General features: G+C 45.2%; 1 long non-coding RNA gene across 2 annotated transcripts in view; it reads left to right on the forward strand.

Moving 5' to 3' along the window:
- Nucleotides 1-4,765, forward strand: part of LOC144155785 (uncharacterized) — a 99,045-nt gene extending 94,280 nt beyond the window's left edge. Inside the window, exon 3 of one of the 2 annotated variants that reach the window (XR_013319642.1) lies at nt 4,600-4,765. This is a non-coding gene — a long non-coding RNA (uncharacterized LOC144155785). Of the gene's footprint in view, nt 1-3,073; nt 3,304-4,599 lie in introns of those variants that run through there. The other variant, XR_013319641.1, reaches the window with a different exon arrangement.
- Nucleotides 4,766-6,000: the final 1,235 nt, after the last annotated feature.

Here is a 6,000-nt window from a genome sequence, read left to right on the forward strand (position 1 = left end):
ACGCGTTCTCCGCACGTGCTTATGCAGAGAAGGCACTGAGGCTCGAGAGGCTTGTTGTCAGTACTGTTAAAAATTTTAAACACCGCCTATAAACAACCTCTCAAGGCGAGCAATCCAGATTTGATTGAGTCAACATATGCTTCACATAAATTATTTTCACTTTCACAGTTTACATATTTTCTGGATCGTGTAATACTATCCCAAAACTTCTACGAACTTTGTTTTGCGTAGATTCTCCTTCGCATTGCTCTTTTCGTATTTTGTTTTATCACAGTAAATTATTGTTTCTCCAGTTGTATCAACGCCCAATATATAATATCCTCCTGTGTAAGTGTATTTAGGGGTATTCTGAATAAATAACTGAACGTCAACACTCGGAGGGATATCTACTCATTCTTTATCTGTTCAAACTTGTAGAAGCTGGCAGAAAATCCTACATAGGTGGCAGCATTCCGTACTAAATTATTAATAACAAATAGCTGCTAAACTTTCCCCTTTGCTCAACACTTTTCTCATAATGCATTTTTAGCGGCGAAGCCCCTAAGGGCAGCAGGATGGAAAGTTGGGCGAGTTGGTGTTGCGACATGGTGACTAAACAGCGCAGAAGACGAAACACAGAGAAGAGCAAAAACAGGACGAGCGCTGACTATCAACTGGGGTTTATTGGAAAAGAAACATATTTATATACAAGGTCACAAGAAAAAAGCGCGTGCACTCCGTTGGTATCACCTCAAACAATCATAAAAAGAGTGAACAAGCAGAATCAAAACCTTTATCGGCAATCGGGCTGTCGGCGTCTCCTGTCGTCGTCGCCGTTTCATGTAGTCACGATACTAAAACACCGGGACATTCATTTTCCAACGCCTCGCGCTAGAACGCTTCCTCTCCGTGGTCAAAACGCGTACTAAAATAACTCACTGGGAAACTCGTTTTCAAATACCTCGCACTAGAACGCTTCGTGCTTCAAAGACAGGGCACTTTTACAGCAAAGCTATATACCTCTACCCCCCAACGGTTTCATCTTCGTGGGAAAAAAAAATAACGCCAAGGCACCAAGAATACACTTATACACTGCATGCTTCGCCCCTCCCCAAGTTTCACGTTAGAGGAGAGGGCCTGTTTTTTTTTTTTACGGACAGGAGCCAGACATAACATATTTTGCCGTCCACACCTCGTATGTAGTCGAACATTTCCGTGACGTACGTCCAAGCTTGGTTACCCGATTCTTGTGCGGTGTATCCGGTATCACGAGGCAAGGCTAAATGAAAGGCAGACTGTATTTTCGACATCCTAGCAGAATAGAGATGTGAGCGGTTAAAAAAACAAAACAGAAAAGCATTAGCAAAGAAACACTTTTTTTTTCAACCAGGGTAACGCTAAAAAAAAAAAAAAAAAACTTCTTTGGGAAAAATTCGTTGTGATGCGACCAATCTGCAGTGAGGGAAACGGTTTCTGAAGTCAATGGTTTGATGTGAAATCGTGCGCAAAGTTTGCGAGCGGAAACACTGCTGGGACTTTTGTGATGTATCATGGAACAATTATATTCTTTCCAGTGTAAACGGAAAAATTCATCAGGAAATTCAGTTTTTTAAGTGATTTGAAGATGAAAGCCAGCGATTATCAAAGGTTTTTCCCCTGCTGCATTGTGTTTGCTGTGCCGTCAAGTTCACCTGTCATGCGGCACAATAGGTGAGCGGTAAAAAGTGCAAAAACATCAGCAGTCGTTCAGGTACTACGGAACCAGGGTGCAGACGAGCATTATGTAAGAATACCAGAGGATATTTACAGTGGGTCCACAGCTACCATCATCCTCCAGAAGGAGAGCAGTAAAATACCTATAAGGAAGGGCGTCAGACAAGAAGACACAATCTCTCCAATGTTATTCACAGCATGTTTACAAGAAGTATTCAGAACGTTGGATTGGGAACAGGTGGGAGTAAGGGTTAATGGAGAATACCTCAGTAACCTCAGATTTGCTGATGACGTTGCCTTGCTGAGTAACTCGGGGGACGAATTAAAAAGCATGCTTACCGCACTGGACAAACAGAGTAGAACCGTGGGCCTGAAAATTAATATGCAGAAAACTAAAGTAATGATCAATAACCTCGGGACAGCACAGCGGTTTGAGATAGGTGGCGAGGCAGCGGGAGTGGTAAGCGAATATATCTACTTAGGACAAGTTGTGACCCCGGATCCCAACCATGAGGAAGAGATAATTAGAAGGATAAGAATGGGGTGGAGTGCATTCGGCAGGAAAAATTAAAGTTCTAGAAGGTTGCAATGCAGAATATAACTGATCGTGTAAGATGTAAATTGAATTGTAAAAGCGTACCTTGGCATGTAAATAAACATTCAATAGCGTTTTAACAACCTCCAAGGAAAAATGCGACACGTGCACAAGAAACTGCAAAAGAATGACAGAATTGACACGGAAAAGTTAACTCGGTAGTGATACGCGAAAAACTGAACTTGGCCTGCAAACTAAGCGAACAAGGCATTCTAAACCTTTTACTATCCTAGATGCACGCTAATTGGTCAGGTAGGCGGTTATATTTCCCGATAGTTCTCGGTATAAGAAAATAATAAAGGTATGCAAAATATGGTCCAATCTCGTGGCAATGGTTCGTATACGTTTAGAAAGGAGCAAATCATGGAGAATGGTTTAAAGGAAAATTCTGTGAAGCAGACTTAAACATAGTGGTGACTAGGTGATCAGCCTGCCATAAGTAACCTTGATTTGGCATTAATAACACTGGTGAACGATTACAATTGCAAAGGAAGAAATTAGTATGCTCATTTCATTTCAGGGCAATTTGAACAGCCTCGAGAGTATTTACTAGAGTTTCACAATACAGGTCCCAGATAGATGCATCGAATTCTGGTTATGGACGGATAAATGTTTTAAGTATTTGTAATTTTATGGATGCTGGACCATTATAGAAATTTCGCTTTAGATAGGCAAGCACGTGATTAGTATTATTAGCTTTGTAGTCTGTGGGTTATTCCCATGACAGGTAACTTGTTATGTAAACGTCTAAATATTTGTAATAATTTACTGTTTCTATTTTTGTAGACACCCCCACTGGTGCCTGGGGTAAGAACGTCGCGGTTCCCTTCGCCCTCCCCAGTGATGCGCATCCACCAGCACAAGAAGGATCGACGCGACCGTCTAGAAGAACAAACTCCAGCTGGCTACCTCAGCCGCCTACCACCTATTCACCCCGCTCAGGCGAAATTTTTACTAACAAATTTATTGCAAATGCAACCTACACACCCGAACCACTTCTCAAGTGGTGTGCTATGCCCCACACCTGCCCCCCCCCCCCCCCCCCCCCCCCCCCATCCCCCGATGTCCTTACTGCCCTTCCACCACTCCATCGTACCTCACACACCTTGTTTCGTGGTGTCTAGCCTTTGCCAGCCGCCGTACATTTAAATCACCCCAACCACACCCCGATCCACAACAAATTGGTGCCCAATTATTATCTGAAAGAGCAGTCTACTCAATTAAAAGCGGCCGAGCACAGGTTGATTGAGTGGGTCCTCCCCGGATGGAACTGCCGAACCTGAACGAACTCCTGACTCTATTGAGGTTACCAAGAACTGGCCCATTTATTCACTCTACTGAGAACGATCAGCACTCGTTTATTTTCCCTTACCCTCCCACCCCCTTTCGTCCACCCATGGGTCTCAAATAAAGTTTTTCTCTTTCTCTCTCCGTCGTGACCAGTGGTCCTCCTTTTCTAATGAAGAGTCTCTCTCTCTCTCCTCTCTCTCTCTTTCTATATATATATATATATATATATATATATATATATATATATATATATATATATATATATATATATATATATATATATATATATATATATATCCGCTGACGGCGCGAATTACGTCAGCAAGCAGACTGGCACACGCCACAGCTTCCCTAGAAAAAGGTTTTGCGCAGCTGGTGTGCACCTGGGGCAGTATTCTCGAGTTTTGTCCCTTTTCCGTCTCTTTCAAAAGTGTCCCTTTTGGCGAGCCCTGATTGGCTAAAAGCAAACAACCGGAAGTGACATAACGCAAGCGCAACAAACCTACTGCCAACGCCCACTGCTTAACCGGAAGTACGTCACGATGAAAGGGACTCAAAAGAGACGTTTTCAAAAGGGACAGTTACGAAATACCGCCCCTGCTCTCCTCCAGTCACGGCACGCACTATCCTACAATTTTTACGTCTTTAATTGATAAATTTCCGAATTTAGGGATGCTGTCACATCAACCCCTCAACGCCCCCGATTGCCGGTCAATCCCCCACGTGAGCATGTTCCACAAAAAAGGAACAGTAACAACGACGACTTTTGTTCTACTGCTGGGGACCCGACAGCAAACAGCAGCAAACAGCACTATACCCGACACAGTACCTGACACCCATATCGACAAGGCATACGAGACACCATTATGTCCGGCCAAGAAAATGGCTGCCAAAAGAATTGATGCCAAGAAAGAGCAGAGAACGGCGCCACAGCTCCTCTGGCGAATCACTGCTCCGAACTTGACAGCTTTCACATTGAGTAGAACTGTTCTAACTTTTTGTTTGTTTTTTTTTCTTTACAGCGATGCCAATTTTCTTGACCGGACAACAACGACGACGACGACCATGATGTTCTTTTTTTTAAGGCGAAAGCCTCAGACGTCTCATCAAATGTGAAAAGTGACCGTAGTTGTCGTTTTTGGAGGCGACGTCAACAAGAATGGCACCAAAATGGCCGCCGCTCTAAAGAGAAAGTAAATAAATAAAATGCATTTGTGTTCGTATGGTATTTGAACTCCGGTCGTCAGGGCAGAAGTAAAATGCGCTAACCACAGCGCTAACCCGGTGACGTTAGCTTGGCCCAATAATTCTTGTGTTGGTCGTGCGCATCGTAATGTGTGAAACTGAAAGTTGGGCCGTGTAAGGCCAACGTCAATCCCCAAGCCCGGTGTGACTTTTTTTTTCTTTTTCGAATTGGACCAAGCAGTTTTTCATCGGAAGTCAGGCATTGACCCTAGTTTACGTCAGGGTTGCTTGTCACTCGGGGTAATAGTAAAGCTCAGGGGTAGTAAAGCTAGCACATCGTTGTCAATTTCTGCGAAATATTACGCGGTCAGAATACTGAGTTCGAAGCCACATTCAATAGCTTTCAGAGGGTTTCGAGCGGTATTATTTTGCTTCGGCATCCCTTCAAACGAGCCGTAAATAAGGTCGCTAAGTAGTATACCGCTCCTTTGAATGGATGCTGGAACAGTATAACATTTCTAGAAACCCGCGAAGGTGTCGTTAGTCGAACATAAGGTGAACATTTCTGCTTCTTTTTTTTTCACTGCGCCCAAGGTTAAATTCTTAGTGACTTTACGGTCGGCGTCCTGGTCGCAGGGGTTACGGGAAATCGAAGCGATGGCAGATGCGTCAATCGCACAGCGTCTTTACGAACCCCGCCACCGCTAGTACGCGTTATAAAATGGGGCGGGCAGCGAGCGCAGAGCCGAGTAGCCGTGCGCAGAGCCGTGCGTGCGTGCGTGATTGCGTGTGCGCGTGCGCGTGCGCGTGCGCGTGCGTGCGTGCGTGCGTGCGTGCGTGCGTGCGTGCGCGTGCGCGTGCGTGTGCGTGTGCGTGTGCGTGTGTGTGTGTCTGTGTGTGTGTGTGTGTGTGTGTGTGTGTGTGTGTGTGTGTGCGCGCGTGCGCGTGCGCGTGCGCGTGTGCGTGTGCGTGTGCGTGCGTGCGTGCGTGTGCGTGTGCGTGTGCGTGTGCGTGCGTGCGTGTGTGTGTGTGTGTGTGTGTGTGTGTGTGTGTGTGTGTGTGTGTGTGTGTGTGTGTGTGTGTGTGTGTGTGTGTGTGTGTGTGTGTGTGTGTGTGTGTGTGTGTGTGTGTGTGTGTGTGTGTGTGTGTGTGTGTGTGTGTGTGTGAAGGTGAAAAACGAAAACGCCCGTGTGTAGAGGTTTCGGCGGACGTAAACGAGCCCCCCGTGGTCTAAATTA

The sequence above is a fragment of the Haemaphysalis longicornis genome, unplaced genomic scaffold, assembly GCF_048455015.1.
Source record: "Haemaphysalis longicornis isolate Haplotype H1 unplaced genomic scaffold, Haemaphysalis longicornis Haplotype H1 scaffold_1, whole genome shotgun sequence".
Classification (NCBI taxonomy): domain Eukaryota; kingdom Metazoa; phylum Arthropoda; class Arachnida; order Ixodida; family Ixodidae; genus Haemaphysalis; species Haemaphysalis longicornis.